The 20,660-nt window shown below is 38.9% G+C and overlaps 1 protein-coding gene across 1 annotated transcript in view; it reads left to right on the top strand.

Annotated features, from left to right (window-relative positions):
* Positions 1-3,333: 3,333 nt before the first annotated feature.
* The window catches only part of LOC139133049 (axotactin-like), a 37,535-nt gene continuing 20,208 nt past the window's right edge, over positions 3,334-20,660 (top strand). The window contains exon 1 of the mRNA XM_070699448.1: positions 3,334-3,533. The gene's annotated coding sequence lies outside the window, so the exon portion shown is untranslated. The remainder of the gene's footprint in view (positions 3,534-20,660) is intronic.

Genomic DNA, 20,660 nt, shown 5'->3' on the forward strand with positions numbered 1-20,660 from the left:
ACGCCTGGGCCCCCATGTCAAAGTTTCTCGCCGGAGTGACTCTAGCTATATGTCTACCTGGTGAGGAAAAACCACCATGTAAACAGACTCAGATATAACCGAAGCCATATTCGCTGTAAGGAATCAAAGCAAGTGTCTGCGACAATGCAATCAAAGAGTCAATGTATACTGGAACGGCCAGAACTGGACAGGGTTTCCTATAACAAGTGAGGGATATCCGTATATGGGTAAATCGCCTGAACCGTATGACGATTACTCAGATGTTACTGCATTTGCAAGTGCTGGCATTAGGGCATTGCAGACCAAGCCTCGGTTTCTTTAACGTTGTAATGTGGCAAGGGGAATACGTCTTTAGTAGCTATAGCAAAATGCAACATTGTACTCTCAGGCAGACATGAACATTTCGCACTTTTGAAGTTTCGTTTAGGGGGAGGGGGGAGGGGGTTTTGATCTAAACGAAGAAATTTCGTTTCTTGAACTTCTGCGACAATCTGAGACGGTCCCTAACGACGTTGGAATCAGATAAGGTGAGTCTTTCAAAATTCAGAAGTGGAAAATATACACAATTTAGCTGACGAGAACATCAATGGTAGAAAACTGCAAGGACTTTACCGACAAAGTTTACCCAGCCCCATACCCCGTCACAAAATCACTGTTAGGCCAAAATAAGGTCTTTTTTTCTCATCTACAACCGCGTTTGATATAGATTGGCAAAATAGTTTTCTTTTTCGTTCCCTGGGAGAAGTGTCCTAAATTTTTAAATGAAAATGCGCTAAGCAAGGCAAAAAATATTAGTATCTGTAAAATTACTTGAACGTACTGTGCAGTTTTGGACAGATGAAAATTATTGTCGTCATTTTGCTCCGTGTCAGATTTACTGCTGCAGCCGTGGCTGGTTTTGGTATTTTCATGCCTGTACATAGCTAGACTTGGTTCAAGTCGGTGAATTTCAAAAAAACAAAATCATTTAAAATAGTTTCTCTTGTCTCTCCTATTTCGTACAAATTAAACCTATTCCGAATTTGGCAGCCCTTGCCAGGTTTTCCTAGCGATATAGGCCTAATGCGTTACTTTTGAGTCTGCGCAGTAGTGAGTTAGTTTCTGCCGGATTCTTGTGATTCCGGGTGAAACTCCCCTGAATAGCGTCCACTCCACTCACGCGTTTCACATGAAAATAAAACAAATCGTCGCGTTCACTCCACTCAAACATTCACAAATCACAGACTTTAACCAAGTCTAGCCTGTAGCTAGAGCTCAAGAATACAATAAAGGTAAAACAATCGCGTTTTGTAAGGTAATTAGAATCAGAAACACACCCTATGTCTTGGACTTCATGTAAACTACAGAGAATTCGCCACTCTTTTTGGTACGGCCTCAAGGTAGGATATTGTGACACATGCAACAGAGGATGGTATATCATGCAGAGATCTATTATAGTAACTTCTAGTGTTAAACTATAGAAATGGGCGACGATAGAAGACTTTGGCAGACTCACATGCCAACTATGAAATAATTCTGAGCACAATATCAATTTTCATCCAACACAGGTTCCGCGAAATTGAGCCAATTATTTGACATTTCTGATACAAAGTAAGGTCTGCCCACGCGTACTTGATCTTACAGAAATTACCCCATCCTTTGGATATGAAGTGTCTGTGATGTTGATTTCCACCTAATGATATGCAACATGTAGACTCGTCAAGCTCTGCAAGGCAAACCGGACACTCGATCGAATTCCACTGTACAGGCATTCTTTTCCAATTTTGCTGGTAAAAATGCGTCGGGAACTTCGGGAGTATGACTTTTCCTGAAAGCATTTAACGATATAACATTCTGCGCAATGGCCATGCCACCATGCAAGCCCATTGTAGTACAATTTCTACTCAGAAACAAGCTCTATAATGTAGCCACAAGTTCTCCGACTTTATCAACTTATCAACTCTCTCGAGTCAGAAATTTTCTTTCTCTACTTTCAGGCGAGCAATGCCGTGACGTGGTGATAGGTATGACCGACGAAAGAAAGCGCAATTCCAATAAACATAATTGGCAGTTTAATTAATATCATAAATTCTCTCAAGTAGACAAAACAACGTTATAGTGTATCTAATACCTCTGGTGGGGAAAAACGTACCGATTTCTTTCATTGTTTCACAGAGCAATAGTTCCAATAATAATTCTGATCGTGATATATTTCTATCTATCATGATATCTAAACACTTCTGATAGAGTATCTAGCGGAAAACAGATGACTTCAATCTAATAGCGAAAAACTCTTCAAATGTGTCAGTGTGCGTTGCAAAGAATTTGGAACTAGAAAGACCGGAACAATATCGCAAACGACAATAAATAGGCCCGTGCCCTTGGTAACCCCTTAAAAATATTACATAACTTCACAACAGTGAACACAAATGTTATTTTCTCGGTAAAGACATTCATAAAGGCAAACCCATTCTGTACATCGAGGCATATTCAAACAGAGTAGTGTTTATTCACTGCACTCCGCAGTGAGTGACCGTATACGTAGTTGACTCTTGCTGTTTCATTCTGTGACGTCAGACTATTTTTCGTGATGTAGACATATATATATATATATATATATATATATATATATATATATATATATATACACATATATTTTATATATATATACATACATATCTTATGTATGTATCAGTGTGTCTCTGTCTGTCTGTCTGTCTGTCTGTCTGTGTCTGTCTGTGTTTGCGATGTGTGCCTGTCTTTCTCGTTTATCATGTGTCTGTCTGTGTCTGTGTGTGCGTCTGTCTATCTGTGACTGTCTACTATTACCCGTATCTTACTCTTACGTTATTTCTGCCAATGTGAGGTTAACGATCACCAGAGAGAACAGTCACGTGGGTCTGGCAACATTGTTACCATTATTACATCATGCTAACACCGAATGTTCCTGGGTTTATATTTTGGAAAGTTGTGAAAAGGCAAATTTAGGCCTAAATCTTAGAAGGATTTTAGATGAGTATTTGAAATTACATTGATTGATAAATGGTTTCTATTCGTCCGAATATTAGCCTACAGTCTTGATTCTGTTCGAGAAAGCTGCGGCTTTACCCGAAGACGAAGCAACAGGTGGTTTCGTCACAATCCAATCATTAATGCCATACATATATTAAACTTTGTTCATGTTTGATTGATCTGATTTTTCTCCTCGAACGCGCCGTGTTTATTTTTTATATTGCTGAATTTCAAGGTATTTGAAAGTATCAAAATCATCTTTGTTATTCAAGTCATTTTTGTATTATTCGGCTCTACTCATGTAAGGTACGCCGACCGAGTCAAAATAGAGGGCGCCACTCTGTGAACATGAGTACTTGTGCCATACGCGTACGTGAGACCGTGGTATCGTGAGGAGATCGCACAAACGAGTATGTTAACACTGGTTAAAGTTCATTTACCGTACAGCGTGGCCGGTAGCAGGACACGTTTATCGATGTTCTATCGGTGATCCTTCATCGATTTACCCTTGTATCGAGGAGCCCGCATTCTGTGAGTACTCGGTGAGTATTATGCAATTCTCACTTCCTACCATTCGATATCATAGGTGCGCTGTATATGATTGTGTACAATGCAATCGTTTAAATACAAATGTTCAATATCAGCTTGTGTCGAGCAAAAAATCTATATCTGGCATAAGCTGTTACTGGGTAATACCTGACTATGTTTATTAATAATTAGTCTGATATCAGAGTGCAGGGATAAAGTACGTTTCGTCCTTCAGAACGGTAGCCATTTTAAGTTCTGACCCGTTCACAGACAATCGTTGACAGATCCTGTGACAGCCGTTTGCATGGAGTTAAGCAGCTGTGGCAGCAGATATATGAGTATTTCACCGTCATTTCCCCCATCCTCTCTCCGCCCAAGGGCTACTACACTGTCCCCATTCATAGCAAACATCAAACTTGCCATGGCTGGCCACCCCGGGGTCGCGTGCGGCGTCTGTGTCCGGGATGTGTGCACACACTTCATGTGGAGTCGGTTTCTACCTTTCTGAATGTGCAGATTTTTCGTGTCACACACGCATCGAAACACACAATTATTATTCTTAAAAGTCATTATAATGAGGTCGTGTTTCCTAATGCTTGCAGTATGACCCCTCCCGAGGAGTTATCTCAGGGAATCAATACCCTTAAAGTCCTGAGACAATGTGATATTTCAGTACGAGGTTAGATGCCAGGCCTCTGTCTTCTTTGTCATTCCAATGAGCCTCTTTGTTTGCACTTTCAAGAGCATTTGTGTTCAACGGTACTGTGTGTGTAGTTGGTTCGGATTGTGGATGGTTTCCCACGGTCTTCCACAGCTGTTTGGACTCGCATGTCCCTATCTAGATTCTGGTCTCTAGGTTTATATTTCCCTGAATTCAGTTGATTTCCACTCATTGAAATTAGTTTATTCTATGCCTGTGTACACATGCACAGGTAAACAAGCGAAACTACAGTCGACCACCGCAACACCGTGGTGGCATGTCGATGGCCAGTGTATCCGTCGATATCGAAGTTATATTTATGTAAAGTCCCTAGAGATTAAGCTGTACTGACCAGCTGAGCTACTCAACGTCCCGACCTCTCCGGCATAGTGTATAAAAGCTGGGAGTCTGAGGGGTCAGTTGAAATGTGCCAGACGTGATCGCTGGCAAACACATCGAACAACGCTACGATTGAGTCTCGGATCACAAAAGTGCGTTTCTGACAACGACGACATAATTGATGTGTTGTTTGAATCGGGCGAACAGTCGGATGTGAACCGGCGTCGCTGTGGAAATATCTGTGGACAAACAATTGTCCAATTGTAACATAGGGGCTCGACCTCTCTGGTAAAACTAGGACTTTCAGTCTACCTTCACACAACTTTATTTACAAGCAGACGTCGTAAGCATACAATACTTGTGGCTACAAGGCAATGGCTACAATCGATTTCTTCCGCATAATCTCTTGTAAACAGGCGATGTTACTCCAATAGTTGTTTTAAGAAATAATGACCCTTGAAAATAACTGACAACAAATCGATGCAGTAACGGAGGGGAGGGAGGGGCATTATGTAAGGCCATTCTGTAAAGAGCACGCTCAGCAATAATCGAAGTTTTATCATCATCTCTACTGTCTATGGTTTTATATATAACAATGGAGGTAGGAAAGAACTGCATCCGGGTCCGCGATATGAAAAATTTGCTGGTCTAGGAAAAACTGGTTTAAAACTGTTAAATCTAGATTTGTTATTTATAAGGAAAGGAAAACTTAAAACACGCACTGTGATGATTTGACAGAAAATTGATGTAGAAAGCGGGATTTTGAGGACACCTAAAGCGAGAAAGTACATTTCTGGCTACCAGGAATACAAAAATACCATATTCTAGTATTCTGTATTTGTATGTGATAGTCAAAACCCCCAAAAGATAATTCACTCAACAAATGAACTAATTGCACCACCCCCTCAAGTCCTAGTGTTCATTGTGTGCGAAGAGATTCTTCAAAAATGCAAAACATTTTGGTCAATTTCGCAAGTAATATTTATTATAGGCGCGCGTTTTATACAGTAGGTATTGTGTGATACAATGTGTCCATTGTTATATTTACTTTCTTTATTAAGAATCATTTGTTAAGGCTGATTTCCTAAGATTGATTTGCTAGATGGCTTTTCGACTGATTAGGGGCTATTCATTGGAACATGGAGCTAGAAACATTTTTAGCTCCGTGATTGGAAATAGCACCTGAGCACACTGACGGAAACTTCGCTGGCGCTCGTTGAATCTCGCCGGACCTTGTCGGAAATGAAGTCAATTTAACACCTTGATTCTATAAATAGACCGCTAGTGACAATATCCCCACCACGGTAAATAGACCGCTAGTGACAATATCCCCACCACGGTATAGTAGTACTCTCTTCAATAAGAGCTACGTCACGCCCACACATAGTCTCATTTACACAAATCGTTCACTATCTATGATTGAGTAACAAACGGTATTTGGCAGTTTGATTTCAAGTTGACAGTGAAATAGGATATAGCCATGCAACAGTTTTGATGTCCTTACAGGGCTTGCGAACCTTATCTGCTTTCCACAAACATTGAAATCTGCTAGTTATCTCTTCAAAGTTTATTTAATGATTGTGCATCAGAGCATGGAGGTAAATCTCTCTTTACCTCCATGGTCAGAGGCATTAATACCAGTCCGCCATTTCGATCAGTGCAAAATAATAGTTGGTATCGGAAAGTGATCCAGTAAGACTAAGACCGTGTTCATCGCAAAGCTACACGAAATCATAAACTAATTGTCACTGTGGCATGACACGGACCATGGACGTAAAATCGGACCTATTTAATTTTTGTTGACTGAATGCGTGCCCGGAGAACAATTCGCCGAGTTTATTTTTTCGACAATACGTGTAAATTTTTGTGAATTCGAACCTGGGAAAGAAATGAACCATGCCAGATTTTTACAAAGCTAGATTAAGGAGTTAGATCATGCATCATTTTCCAGCCTACCTACCAACGCCAGTTTATGGCGATAGTGTAAGCATGCCTGTGTGTTACTCCATGGTATGAGCTATGCAAGACAGACAAGTTGCGCATGCGTTCAACCGGTACTTGACTGTTATCTTACATCTATCCGGTGGCCCAGCGACCTCTGAACACATTTGAGGGTTTTGGCGCCAAATCTACCTGTGCATAGGATGCTAATGTGACTTTTATGGTAACTGCTGTGCGTTTTCAAGACTAGTGTACACTGGTTCTGTGACTGTGTTCAAATTGTGAAAACGTCTTCAATAATTTATTACGCGATTTCCACTCTACCCACCTGTATGGAGAATGGTACAATGTGATTGTGTCTACTTGCTTGCAAGTTCTGAATTTGCCGTTTGCAAGTCCTGAATTTGCCGCTATATGCTACTCCTTTTTAAAAAAGACCTCTCCTCGTTTCTCTAATTTGTCAGACTTTGAACAATGATAGTGTCTTTCGCTTCATTGCGTATGCTTTCAGAAATAAGTGTCACCAACAAGACGCGGGAATTGCCTTCCAGCCAGCAGTCTAAAGTGTGATGAAAATAGCCTCGGCGCTTGTCTCAAAGTTATAATCACAGCCGTGAATTAGAGGACGACACCAACTGTCTATCGCTATAAATTTGCACCTTTTTGTTTCGCTGTATCGGCGTAACATTGAACACTGTCATCGATCGGCTTCCGCCGATACTACGCAGCTCTTTCTTTTCGCCTTTTCGCATTTAACGCTATTATCCATTCTACGCATAGGATGAGGTTGAAAACAAATAAAGCCTCCCCTTCTGCACTGATCAAGATATATCGATGTGCCCATTCACATGTGCAAGACGCCATGCTGTTGTTGCACCGTATGAATGACTGTACTTACAAAGCAAGTCAGCAGTCTCATATAACTTCATTACCGTGTCTCAAGAATGTATTGAGGTGGCACTTATTTGACAAAAACGCCTAGGATATCAACGTTGAGAACTTAAAAGACCTTTGGAAAGTTCTATCGCAATACAAACCTGATTTTCCTGGCATTGCGCCTGGTGCATACTGAGTGTAGGTGACCATACTCTCTCTCTCTCTCTCTCTCTCTCTCTCTCTCTCTCTCTCTCTCTCTCTCTCTCTCTCTCTCTCTCTCTTCTCTCTCTCTCTCTCTCTCTCTCTCTCTCTCTCTCTCTCTCTCATGCTTAACTACTTAACTATCACATTCCATGTCATTTTTGCTCATATGATTCACTTCTAGAACCAGTGGCACAGTGGAGTCGTGTAATAGTGTTTTCAACAGTTCAGATTAGTTCTTCATGTAATTTTCCATGTTGTTGTTAGATTGATGACAGGTGTATTGCCATTGCGTAACATATACTAGTGATGACGTCATGTTAAATATTTTGTCATTTGATTATTACTGTCAAATCCTTTAAGTTGTGTTGCCATTACATTTGCACAGCCTGTGACAATCCGTAAACCCAAATGAACTCTCGTTCGGTGCATGATAATTTTGTTACTCTGTATGCCGTAGTGAATTATAAATCTGGGTCAACAGTAAAATGGGCTATTCAAACAGAATATGGCAGGTTTCTTCGCGAGGTCACTGACAAACTCTTTAAGTCGTGCACAATAGATGAATTTAAAAAGTGCACGGACTGGGTTGGGAAAAGCGTTTGTGTGGAGAAATCGCAAATGGTTCAATTATCCAGACACTGGCGTTGGAGGTAATTTAAACTATGTGCCTGTTGGCAAGAGTTATCGACAATAACTGCTCAGTGTTAGAGTCGCCAAAAGCCCATCTAAAACGCCGAAGATAACATCAACAGAGTCGGTCGTGGCGATGAATTGTTAAACACCTTTGAAGGTATTTGTGAAAAATTCACACTCATTCGCAGGAAATAGCAACGCCTTGCTTGCGAACATTTGGTTGGTCAGTGGTTGACACGGGTTCATATTTGATGTGCTTGCTTTTTTGTAAACAGAGTCTCTCTTCCTTGTTTCGGGTCAGGAACGATGGAGTGTAATGGGAGCATCAGTGAAAATATACACTGACAGTGTTATTGGTTGTTCGTGCTCCTCTGCTGTAGAGTTGAGTGAGGTTCGCTAGTGTTTTATTTCTGCAATCGATTGTGCTAAGAGGGAATTGGAGTAAAATACAAACATACAAAATATCAATTTTTATGCCAATAGTCCACTGTTCTAGGAACTGAAACTGCGGATCGTTATTTTTTTATCTGCACATCAGGACGTAGACTCAACGCCGTTAGCTTACTACTTTCCAGCATATCTGCTTCATTCAAAGATTTTCCAAACGGTTGTGAGAAAATTCTGAACAGATTTGTTCCATAAACAAGGAACCTACATAAATCCATGGTGTCTAATACTCCTTCCCGTGTTCTGTACAGCAATCTTGGTCAACCCTCAACGCCCGAATCGGTTACGTTGGTTAAACGGACTGCCTATATTTACCTATGAAGACTTTTGTCGGCCATATTGAAATGATTCAACCCGATTGATATTTCATGAACTTTGGTTTCACACACTGAAATTATTTATAAGGATTGACATTTTCACCCCTAGAATTTTTATGAAGGATGTTTCCATGCATTCAGGTATGCAAGCCATACTTGTTCACCTAAACAATTATAAATAATCAGTAAGCAAACACATGCCTGTCTAGCTGTGTCTAACGATCTCGCCTCTATGTGTTTTCCTATAGCCTTTTCTCAGTTTGATACAGAGATAGTACATTTTCTGAGGATTTTTTGACTTAGGTAAAATATTTTCTGGCAACAGTACATCTATATTGTAATAGTACACTTAAGACGATAGGTAATATTAAGGCAATCTGAAATTGTCCATTGCTTTTAATCGAGAGAAGACCCGCAAGACCACTATAGAACTTTCCTTTTGAGAAAAAGGTGCATATTTGGTTGAATGAGTTCATGAACATGATAAGTAAAGAACTTTATATATCTTGATGAATTTCACTTTCAATAGGAATAGTTCCATTGTGTGTTTTCATTTCTGTGTTCAGAACAGTCGACATGCTGCATAACCGCTAGCATCCCTAATTACCATTAATGGACGTGTATACCTATTAATTTGGTACAAAGACCGATTCCCTTTGCTCATATCAAACCAGATGCATTTAAATTAAAGCTCAGACCAAGGTGGGCCTGAGATTATGAGGAGGATTACTAGAAAAACACTCTCTGCTTACATCATTAGTCAGGGGTAAAATTAAAATGCCGAAGTCATTAAGTTGTGAATCAGATTCAGTTACCAATTTGTTAGCAGTTAGAAGTAATTTTGTCGTATATCTGTACGCGCAACGGTCCAAGGTGGAATATTTCGACTTACGATGAGTTAAGATGCACAACGAAATTTCAGAACTATAGAACCCTTTCAGCAGGTTGACGATTGATGTGATGCACGAGTTGCCATCAGCTGTTACAGAAGCCCTTCAGTCAATATTTAGTTAATGAGTCCGTATAGCGCATTCACGCTATGGAATAAAGCGATGAAAGATGTGGCCATATTTGAACGAAGTGTAGCTGTGAGTCCATAGCTGTGGTGGTTTTCTGACAGGTCCGGAGGTTTTTAGAGTTAAAAATCAATGATAATCGAAATGTAAGAGAAAAAACCCATGTCGGAAAACCACCTGAATGCTTGTGGCAGTCATTCACCATTATTGTTATGCTTGTTATAGAGTTGTTAATCAACTTTAAGTCGACCATGGAGACTGTGTTTGCTTGCTTGTTTTGTTTATTTACGAGCTATATTTACACGTTACGAATATGTAACGTACGTTACGCATGTCATGCATTACAGAGCACATCAGTGGCGTGTCTGCCGTGAGTTGTGCATTAAATTCGAGAGGCAGCTACACTTCAAGGTCGAGCTCATGTCCATAGCAATACTTATACAAACAATTCCCTATTTTGAAAATGTATCAACATTTGAACAGAAAAAAAACACGCAAACCATTATTATATATATAGGGCGTTTCATCATGAAAAGGGTATCAAGGAGAGAAATATCGCATGTGAAAGGGGAAAAAACAAAAGAAAGGAAAGCAGACGAGAAGAGAGTCAAAGAGCGTTTGTCTTGATTTTGTTTCTAACGCGTAATTGTAGTACCGATTCCTCCGTGCAAACTCGTCTGATTGGTAGATCGCTAATTGGAGCGCTGGTCATTTACAATGCCTCCAAGTGCAATGATACAATAGCGTCATTATATGCACGTAGCCTGCGGTGAATTATTATCACGTAATATTTTTTTATGTCCACACAAAAGACCACAGAATGTAGCTATACAATCACGTCATTACATGAAATATACCAACTCACCATTTGTATGTTAGGATTTACTTAAAGAGACAATAGCGATAACTTTTGATGATAATTTTACTTTGTACAATTTGCAATGTTATTGTTAACAAATTAATTCTCCTCCGCAATATGTGCCTCGGACACAAATATTCGGGCTGTCAAATTGTTCAATTCTTTTTCTGGTCTACCACTTATGGGAGTTCATTAAGGCTGTTGAGGAAAAATTTTCACCGTCTAAGTTTTCGAACATCAAAAATGTTATTTTCCCTATACAGTTAACACAGGGATGGCGACTACTTTGAATTTCAAATATCGGTAAATGTTGCGTGGGTGATTTGTTTCCATAGAACCAAAATTTGCCCAGTGACCCCTAATTTTTATTCTTAATTTGGTGAGAGTACGGTTGAATGTTTCATTTCGGAAAGTTTTGGCGAAGTTTAAGTCTTTCAATTTCGAGGCGCATACGATAACACACAGGCCTTGTTGAAAATTTGAACACCACTCATTTCAACAAGATATGCGGTAGTAAAACAAGAAACAGCATTCCAGAGTAAAATACAAGAAATCACACAACAAATCACGATATGAAACCAAAACACGACTCCTGCAACGTCGTTGTCGTAGAATGTCACCATCTCTGTTCTCATCCGAGCAGTTTAGCAATTATAAAATATAGAGGCGCTTGAAAACCTGTAAGATATGTTGACTATTGAATACTCCCAATCTATATATAGAATCGGACAAATCAAGCACACACTATGATTGTGTGGAATTTTTATTAATAATCACTCTTCGCTCTTTGTCTGTCACAATCTTTAAATTCTCATTATCAACATATTTTTCTCAGGGTATGCCTGACTGCCATATCAATTTTAACTAAATTGCCCAGGGAGGACATTCTCTTCATCAAATTTACGGAGACGAGTGGTATTTGTCGTTCGAAATTGATGGACTGCCTAGTTAAAATTAAACCATATATGAAACAAAGTTTAAACATTGTCTGCGTTTAACGTTAACTCTTAACCCTTACACCCCTTAAATTGCCTGGTAACATGGATTTACAGTGCAGCTATGATAGAAAAACCACATGTACATTTCTGTCATGAGTACAAAGCTTTGTGGTTCATGTCGAAATGTAGAAGTATCTCTAAATTTTACAAGAAAAAAGAGTAAACATTCAGTCCCAATCGCCATTATAATATCAGCATTTACAATATGTGATCCAACCTCCTTGCTATCAATATTCATAATTTGTGTAATTAGGACTCAATTCCTGACGCCAAATGCCATGGTGCCCGATAAGTGCATTTACCCCTAAAAAAGTGTAACAGATGCCGTGTGAATTAGACCACCATAACTAAGCACTAATTCATTCAAATTATTTTAGAGTTTGTTCACGACGTTGCAAAAGCGGAACGTTTATCAGTTCTGTTAAGTTGTGACAGAAGACTTAATCTGTAATTCTAATTTATGGCGACCATAGACACCATCATGATGAGCCCCGTTCTCCCTCATGGACATTTTATTCTCAGAATATTTATATCCAAGTTTCGGATGGCAACTTCGGAGATGTGCAGCTCCTTAATTTGACAGTATAGCTGTGCACTTGGTATACGAAAGGGCGCGGGCAACTATACAAAGGTCGAGCGCAAATCACCGGTATGACATCGTAGCATGAATGAATACAGACTTTGAGAAACCCATAATTACCATATGGTATACGATTAATTAGTTGTCTGTTCTATATAAAAGAAACTGCAGTTTTCCGATTGGACGCCACCGACGAATGAGAACAAATCCACTACATCTATTGTTTGTCCCCGTTAAAGGAACCGAACCTTCTTCTTGTTTAACTTACTATTATTTGTGTTCGCTGTGTAAAGATAAATATTCTGCCAATGTGCAGCATTTCTTGTACACAACGCAATTTTTTTTCCGAAGACGTATACGTATCAGAAATTTATACGCGGTCATTACATATAACGGTTCCACATACCGCCACTTTGTAGATTTCCGGCCAGTCGATGACTTGGCGTACTTCAGTTTGTAGAATATTGATTTATTTATCACTAAAGCCAAAAATAACCAAAGTAAGGTCAACAGACTCGACCTCGTCTCTGTTATAGTGGTAACGAACTAAGGATCGCTCCTCGGGGACAGATATTCGGACTCTCAATCTTTCACAATTCTTTTCTGATATACCACTTGTGGGGATTCATTTTAAATTTCTTGGTGTAAGAAAACTTTTCACCGGCTTAGTTTTTCGAAAATATAAAATTTTATTTTTTTCTCCATAGAGTTAACACAGGGATGGCAGCCATTTTGAATTCTAAATATCGATAAAGCTTGGGTCATTTGTTTCTCTAGTACCAAATTTGTATACGATGACCCCGATTTTGATTTAGTAAGAAAATGGCTGAATGTTTTATTACGGAAAGATTAAGCAAAAGTTTAAGTCTTTCACTTTCGAGGTGTATACTATCTTAAGCATGAAAATTCTCATGTTCAGCATGAGAACAGAAATATATTTCCTAAAGTGAGACAGGATGATGAATATTGTCAGGTCCAAAACCTATTGTAACAGTTCTTTCTTTAAACTTTAAAACCAGTTGACGTTATCGAAAAGAGTCGGTTTTAACGGTTTAGGAATAATTCAAAATCAGACTAGATGACTTATTTACACTCACAGTTTATTACAGAACAGGTGGACGTCACCTGCAAGTTCTGTATCATATCTCTTTGAAATACGGACAGAAGGTCAGAAAAATTTGCCAAATAAGTAGCGTATCTGAAACAGGAATAAAGTTAATGTCAAGCAAGACTATGTCAAACAAGTCCCTCATCATAAAAATAGCTTCACCACGTCTAATTCTTTATTAATTGATAGGGTACATACAGTCTACTTCTAACCGAAAATAATAATTCTTATCTCGGTCTCCAGGAATTGACATGTTTACACTTTTTGCACCAGAAATGGTCAAAATAGAAGGCATTACTCAGTGTCGCACCGTGACTAACTAAACGAAACGCTGTAGTTATCACAATAATCCCCAGTTTGAGTCAGCATTATTTACACGGTCCAAGGGAGTGTCACTTGGTGTCATCTGTTTAAGCATACTGGAGTCATTTGCCCGTATTTCTGTCTGCGACGATATCTCTGATTCATGGTGGAAGTTTCCAAAGTTTATGATGATTGAGAGCTAGGAACCAAAACCCAGATCAATTGATCGGTGTCATTATTTATAGCAATGTTTGCTTTGGAAATACAATGAAGATTAAACTGAAGAGTTTCTGCGTGATTCAAACCATGGATGAAAGAGAAATCTAACGTACCGGATGAAGTAACGATGTGTCCGTACGATGAGCCCGTTGTCTGTCTACATCTAGGGCCAAGCACACTTGTGCAAAACAAAAGAAGGAAAAACAGTCATATTGTGTCATTGGTGTTTTGAAGATGCACTGGACAAGGTTTACGTATTAAAAAAAGTCTCAAGGTTTGTGACCACACAAAAGTGAATGTATTGCCAATTATATGTGTGTTGTAGTGACATGATAAGAGAAATCAGTGTTCCCATCTCATTTCTTGAGATATATTGCATCGAAATCGTCTTCGAGTATATTTCATTCCGTGTAGCTCACACTGAAGCAAGTCATATTCAAATTTCAACCTTGAACGAAGTAGGGAGCTGATTGAAACTGAAAAACTGATATCCTTTCATCGGTTATTTCTAAAACGTTCCTATTAGATTGAAAATGGGTTGCTGAACAAGCGATGAAATAATGCAATGAAAAACTGCTGAGTCAGACTTTGTTTCAGTCTTCTTTTTGTTAAGAAACAAACAGTATTGTCAGTTTAGCATGGTGACATCACTCTTTGGACACAGTTTTCAAACCGCTGTCTCTTGCCTATGCTTTGGGGAAAGTTTAAAGAAAATCAGTTATTACGTACAATGACATGTCTTGGCATTTATCAGAGCAAGTCAATGGAATAGGGTGATACTGCTCTTCCCATGGATGGTTCCCCATTGGCTCAACAACGACGAATTCAGTTTATTGACAGGCTATCAAAGAATCTGCTATATGTCTTTATAAGGTTAAGCTGTTGCTGCTTTTTAAGGCTTAGCACACGAAGAGAGTTGAAATGCCCGTTAAAGCCAGAGTCGCATTAGCATTCCCGGCTGTCGTTACTTTTTAATGTAAAGAGCTTCGAAGTAAAAAAAAAACACTGGAAGGTGCTAAGATATCCAAGTCCACGTTGAAAGTTGATTGTCATCAGTCATGAAGGTCCTTACCAGTCTCCTTCGTAGTCTTGACTCTTTAGTTGACTCTCTGCTGTTATCATATACATCACATTCAAGCTACGCAAAGCGTTCTCACAAGTGATGAAAATCTGATCATCCTTCACACTTGAAGTAAAATACGAACGATCAAAAGACCTGTCCAAGGTGTTTGTATGCTAAATAAATTGATGTCACTGTTGCTCGCTAACTCTTTCGCTTCCTCACTCACCTACTAACACAATCGATCAATCAATCAATCAATCGCCCATCCATCCATCAATTCATTTATTCATTCTTTAGTTCATTGATTTCATTCTCAGAAAAATGACAAAGACAGTACCCCGGATGTCATTGGTGGCTTTGACATGCTAATTTCCATAATCAGAGTGGAGGTAATGCAGGGGAGGATTTCTAGAAATAAAAAAAGAAACATCACCAATCTCACTATAGTCATGGTATTAACTATTGTCTTTATGGAAAGACACTGTGATTTAAGCTTTGCTGAATGACAATTCACGATAGCTAGACCAGTTTAACTTAGGAATCCAGAACTTGCGAATCTAAAACGATCTTCACCGAAAATTATGCATTTCGCGTTTTCGTTGTCGTGAAAATACGAGCGGGCAAACATGCCTTTTAAATGCATAATTCTTTTTTTTCACCTATTCATCTGTAAACAAACTAAATGATAAAGAATGGAGTCGTAAGGACAATTCATTCATTCATTCATTGCTCAAAGAAAACTTTAAAAAGTAAAATCGCAACAAAATGCTTTTCACGACGCATTCGTGAAAAACTCTTGTACAGCACAACATTTTCCTAGCTATATCTCGATAACAGATATTGCGTTGTTAGATCATGCGGCGTATTCGTTGATTCACAATATGACGCTGCCAGATAAAGTATCGAGTGTCAAGGATTAACAGTTAATGTTAATTGAGATCACAGCCTTTCAACATTTTGATTATGTTCGCATTACTCTCGGTCAGTGAGTATACCACAAAGCTGTCACCGGGCATTCAAGAATAATTTTCGTGCTAAACCGTCAGCGGTATTTGTGTGTAAATAGACTTACCATTACTATTGCGTGTAGCAAAACATTGTATAACTTAACTGGGTGGGCTGATTCAGTACTGGGCGAACAAAAACAGTAAATTGACATTAAACAACTTTCGCAAAAAATCGCCGCTTTTTGGCGAAATGGTCGAAACTTGCATTATGAAGGGAAGATAGTATAGCAGTATTACAAACTTGTATACCTGGTGTAGATACAAACGGCTCATATAGAAACTGACATCTAGAGACTAAGATTAAACCTGTAGACTCAGACTATGAAATATGATGTTTACAACGCTGTAAGTTCCAGAGTGTTTGCTCAGGCTTCATTATCAGCAATTCCCCGTTACGGCAACTTAGTCTTCAAAATCCGACAAATGATAGCTTTATCCAGTAGCTTAGCTAGGTGAGATGGGTCAATTTTTTATTGCGCTTATCGTGGAAGAGATAGAGAGGAATCTGAGACGATCAGCTAAGCAAGATTAGTGATAAAAACCGGACGTGATATCGTATGGAACTATCAAAATGTCGTTAACTTCTGTGCAAACAAAACCCTGTAGGAGGGCAGCAAATTTCGTTGACTACTTTGTTTAGGTCTAAACACATCGTTTAATGGCCTATTAGATTTTAGTATTTTGAAATCTTTTGTAATCTGATACCTTACCGGGTATATGTCCTCAATATAAGTCATGCTCAGTTGACCACGTGCGCTAAGTGGTCCTTCTGATAACAAAAGAGTGTACTTGAAGTTAGTGGATACACTCCAACGAGTTTACGGTATTTTATAGGGCTAAGGCCTGTCATTATGTACTGTCTATACCTGAGACAGGTCACACGCTACTTTGACATGGGTAGTACTCAGGTACAGCCAAAGGTTTCCGCTAGCGGTTTCTTGACTTATCGTTTGGAAGAGTTTGGTAATAGCGGGCCAGGGTGGGTTTTTGGTCATCTGCAGGCGGGGAAATAACATCACTAAGTAGACAACTCAGAAAGAAAGGCACAGCTGAGTAGGATAATGTTGTTGTCGCGGTAAGGTTGGAAAAACAATTAGTAGGGGACGGGGAGTAGGGGCTTTTGATTGGGAGAAAGTGAGCTCAATTTTTTGCTGGTAGAAAGAGGGAAGGGGTAACACAGTGGAAGTCAAGGGCACATTGAATTTGTCACATCACAGTGGGGAGTTCATAGGGCTGTTCCGAATAGCTGTCACTTTTCCTTCCAAATTTAGATTATGTTCAATATTCCCCCAGTAGTTTACTTGAATGTAAAACACCTGCTAGATGTCATGGTTTGCTGTTCATGGTGTTGAAGTATTTTAGAAAGCGACATTATTTTTACAGTATGCGTGTAACACTTGTCAGAAACAGACGATGGAGTAACAGATGACTTGGATATCCCTGTAGTACTTCATGGCTTCTTCTAAATTCTGTGTTTGAGACTACTCTCACTCGCTTACTGTCTGCAAATGTGCATTTCTTCTCACGACTTCTTGTCCACGAGTGTAAAGCGTTCAACTTGGTTGAAGAAATCGGCGACCAGCTGTACATTCGTATACTAAGTACATCTCTAAATGTGGAATTCCGCCTAGGGAACAGCTGAAGTGTTGTTCTATAGATCACAAACCTCTCTACTGAAGTCTTGACTCCCTGAAGAATTGATAGAATGTAAACGAGCATAATTATGAATTTGATGACAAAACATTTTTTGGCATTCGGAATGAATATTTAGGATTCTATATTAAGCTGGTCGCTTTAACAATTTATATTATTTCAAAGTATTGGACCAGTCGCCATGTAATGATGGATGGTGTCAACCGATGAATGGTTTTCAAGCTTTTAATCCAGGTTCTTTTACGCAGTTAATACCTGGTTTGTCGATTGATACCAGGTATCTTGACACTATGGCCTTGGTTGACATCAACAAACGGTTCTATATTGACAAATTCTATGATGAATGACTTTAAAATGTGCCCGGACAAACGGTGACCTCTATATTGACCTAACATGACATTTTCGCTTGAGCTCACGTGATTAATAGCGCTGGTCTAGACTGTAGATACAGTTTTTGACACAGTCTTCGATCGCCATATTGGGCATTGGATTAACCAATCTGTTGATACAATTAGGAAATTTACAATGTTTATTGAAGTATCACGATATTGGGCTTAATACTGAAACCAACTTTTAATAGTAAATCATTATTTCCGGAAATTATAGCACTAAATTTAACCCGTACACGGAATGAGAAAATGTTGATGGCCATTGTACGTGTACACGCGTCCGCGAAGCAAACACGATTTAAGGCAGCCATGAGTAGTCGGGGCAGAATTTTCAAACGTCGACAGGACACACGGTAAAATTGCCTACTGCGGGGGAGCTCTGCTGACCACCGACTCCCGATGACTGTTTTAAGTCTTCCGCTAAATATGGGGTCCACATATTATGCAATGACATACCATTACTGGTAGCTTGACTACAAAGGTGTCATTTCATGCAGTCAGTATAACATAGTAACTCAACAATGTAGTAAACTTTATTCTTCTCATTCTAAACGAGAAGTATTGTTGAATACTTAATTTCAGACTCTAGTTTATTTATAGTACACGTTGATTTAGTGAGTTTCGACATTATTTTATTTTACGGTTGTTTTCCACACAGAGTTACTAAACTATGAGCAATATAACGGTCACTGAGACTCGGCAAGTCAATGAAGACATTGTCCGTCTTGAAGAGCTAAAGTTTTTAATCGCTGATATCTCAATGAGTTCCCTATTAGAGCGAAACCATGTCTTCCTCTTCGGAGAGTATTTGTTATGGTTATAGACTAAAATATCGATGATACGCCTAAGCAGTTGAAAGTAGTGCTGTCATTTGTCTAAATCGCTAATCACTATAGATGCTTAAGGATGTATTCGAAACAAATATATGACAAGGTGATAAATAAAATGGTCATTTGAATGTATATCATTGCCCTTAACGTGGCATTTGAGAAATGCGGTGTAATTAATCACAACCAACAACACATCCAATTACTCTTTCTTTGTGACGTCCGACTGAATTCTAAAAAGGTGTGATCACCAGGGAGTGAGGTTGTAGTGTAGTTCGTATATACAATATACAATTTATATTATTTCACCAACGCTTTTACAATATAAACTGGAGAGCAATAATGGTATTTAATCCACTAATATCACTGGAGAGAATATCAGTGTTGTTGTCCCACTTTACCTGTACCGGCTATAAAATTAAGTGACCATTAATTCCCTCGATTTTTCTGATTATATTGTGATTAAGTCCTCTATTTGAAATTTTCTGAGATAATGAAACATTGCCAGATGGGAGTATGGTGTGCTTGCCCAGAGCAGTTTGTCAAATCAGAACAATTACTGTTCGTGCTTTTTTGTCATTAACACACACTACATATGCAAGCCTGTAAATCAGCCAATCAAACTTTCACCTTCACTATACATACACTTCACTACATTACATAACGCAGCTTATTTTATCCTGATCACAACGCACATTTTAATCAAGATGTTTATTCATTTACCTTTTATCTATATACAATCACCTTTGTGAAAGGCAATCCACAAATATTGGCACGTACTTGTTCTCAAGGTCTAAATTATACAGAGTCAAGCCATTGGGCCGATAACACAGTTTACAACAATCACTTATCTGACACATATGTGATCACTTAGAGTGAAACGTACATCGTCAACCCTTTCGGGACGGACCGTTTTATCTTTCGAAGGGGTGGTCAAGATGCTGACAAGCAGTTTTTTTCGCGTTTAAAATTTAGTAGATTATTTGAATTTTTGCGTTGGATACTATACTCAAATTTACACGTTTTTATTGGATTAGTCGATTCTTATGTGAATATTTTCTTCAAAAATCTGCTTAGCTGCAAAGTTTCTCGAGCAATTTTGCTCTGCAGACCCCGTTTCCCTGTTTGACTACTCTCAATATCTAATGGTCTATCCCTTAACTTAAAATAGAATACGCCTCGGAGACAGGTATGCGGACTTTCAGCTTTTACAATGCAATTTTGGTCTACCACTAATGGAGGCTCATTTTGAAGCTGATGGAGTAACTAAAGTTTACATCGACTTATTTTCGTGAATTCGAAAATTTAATCCCCCTATAAATTTAAGCCAGGGATGGCGGCCATTTTGATTTTCAGTTGTCGATAAATATCGAGTTGCTCGGGTTGTTTTTATATTTGAACATTTTGTTGGTAACAGTAAAGAGGGGTTACAGCACTTGTTAAGGCGTAACAGTACAGTTCTCAATTATCATTTATCGTTGATAGTATTTTAATCCATTCACAACAATGCTTCTCTAATTAACTTGTCTTTTTCCAGAGCAATTTCGTATATTCCAGGTTACGCTGTTGATTATGCTTCACTAGTAGACATTAGAGAGCAAATGGTGGTTTCCTATTTTTCATGTTCATTGCATAAATAAATCGCTTTGCTGTAAAGATGTG

The sequence above is a fragment of the Ptychodera flava genome, chromosome 5 (assembly GCF_041260155.1).
Source record: "Ptychodera flava strain L36383 chromosome 5, AS_Pfla_20210202, whole genome shotgun sequence".
Taxonomy (NCBI): domain Eukaryota; kingdom Metazoa; phylum Hemichordata; class Enteropneusta; family Ptychoderidae; genus Ptychodera; species Ptychodera flava.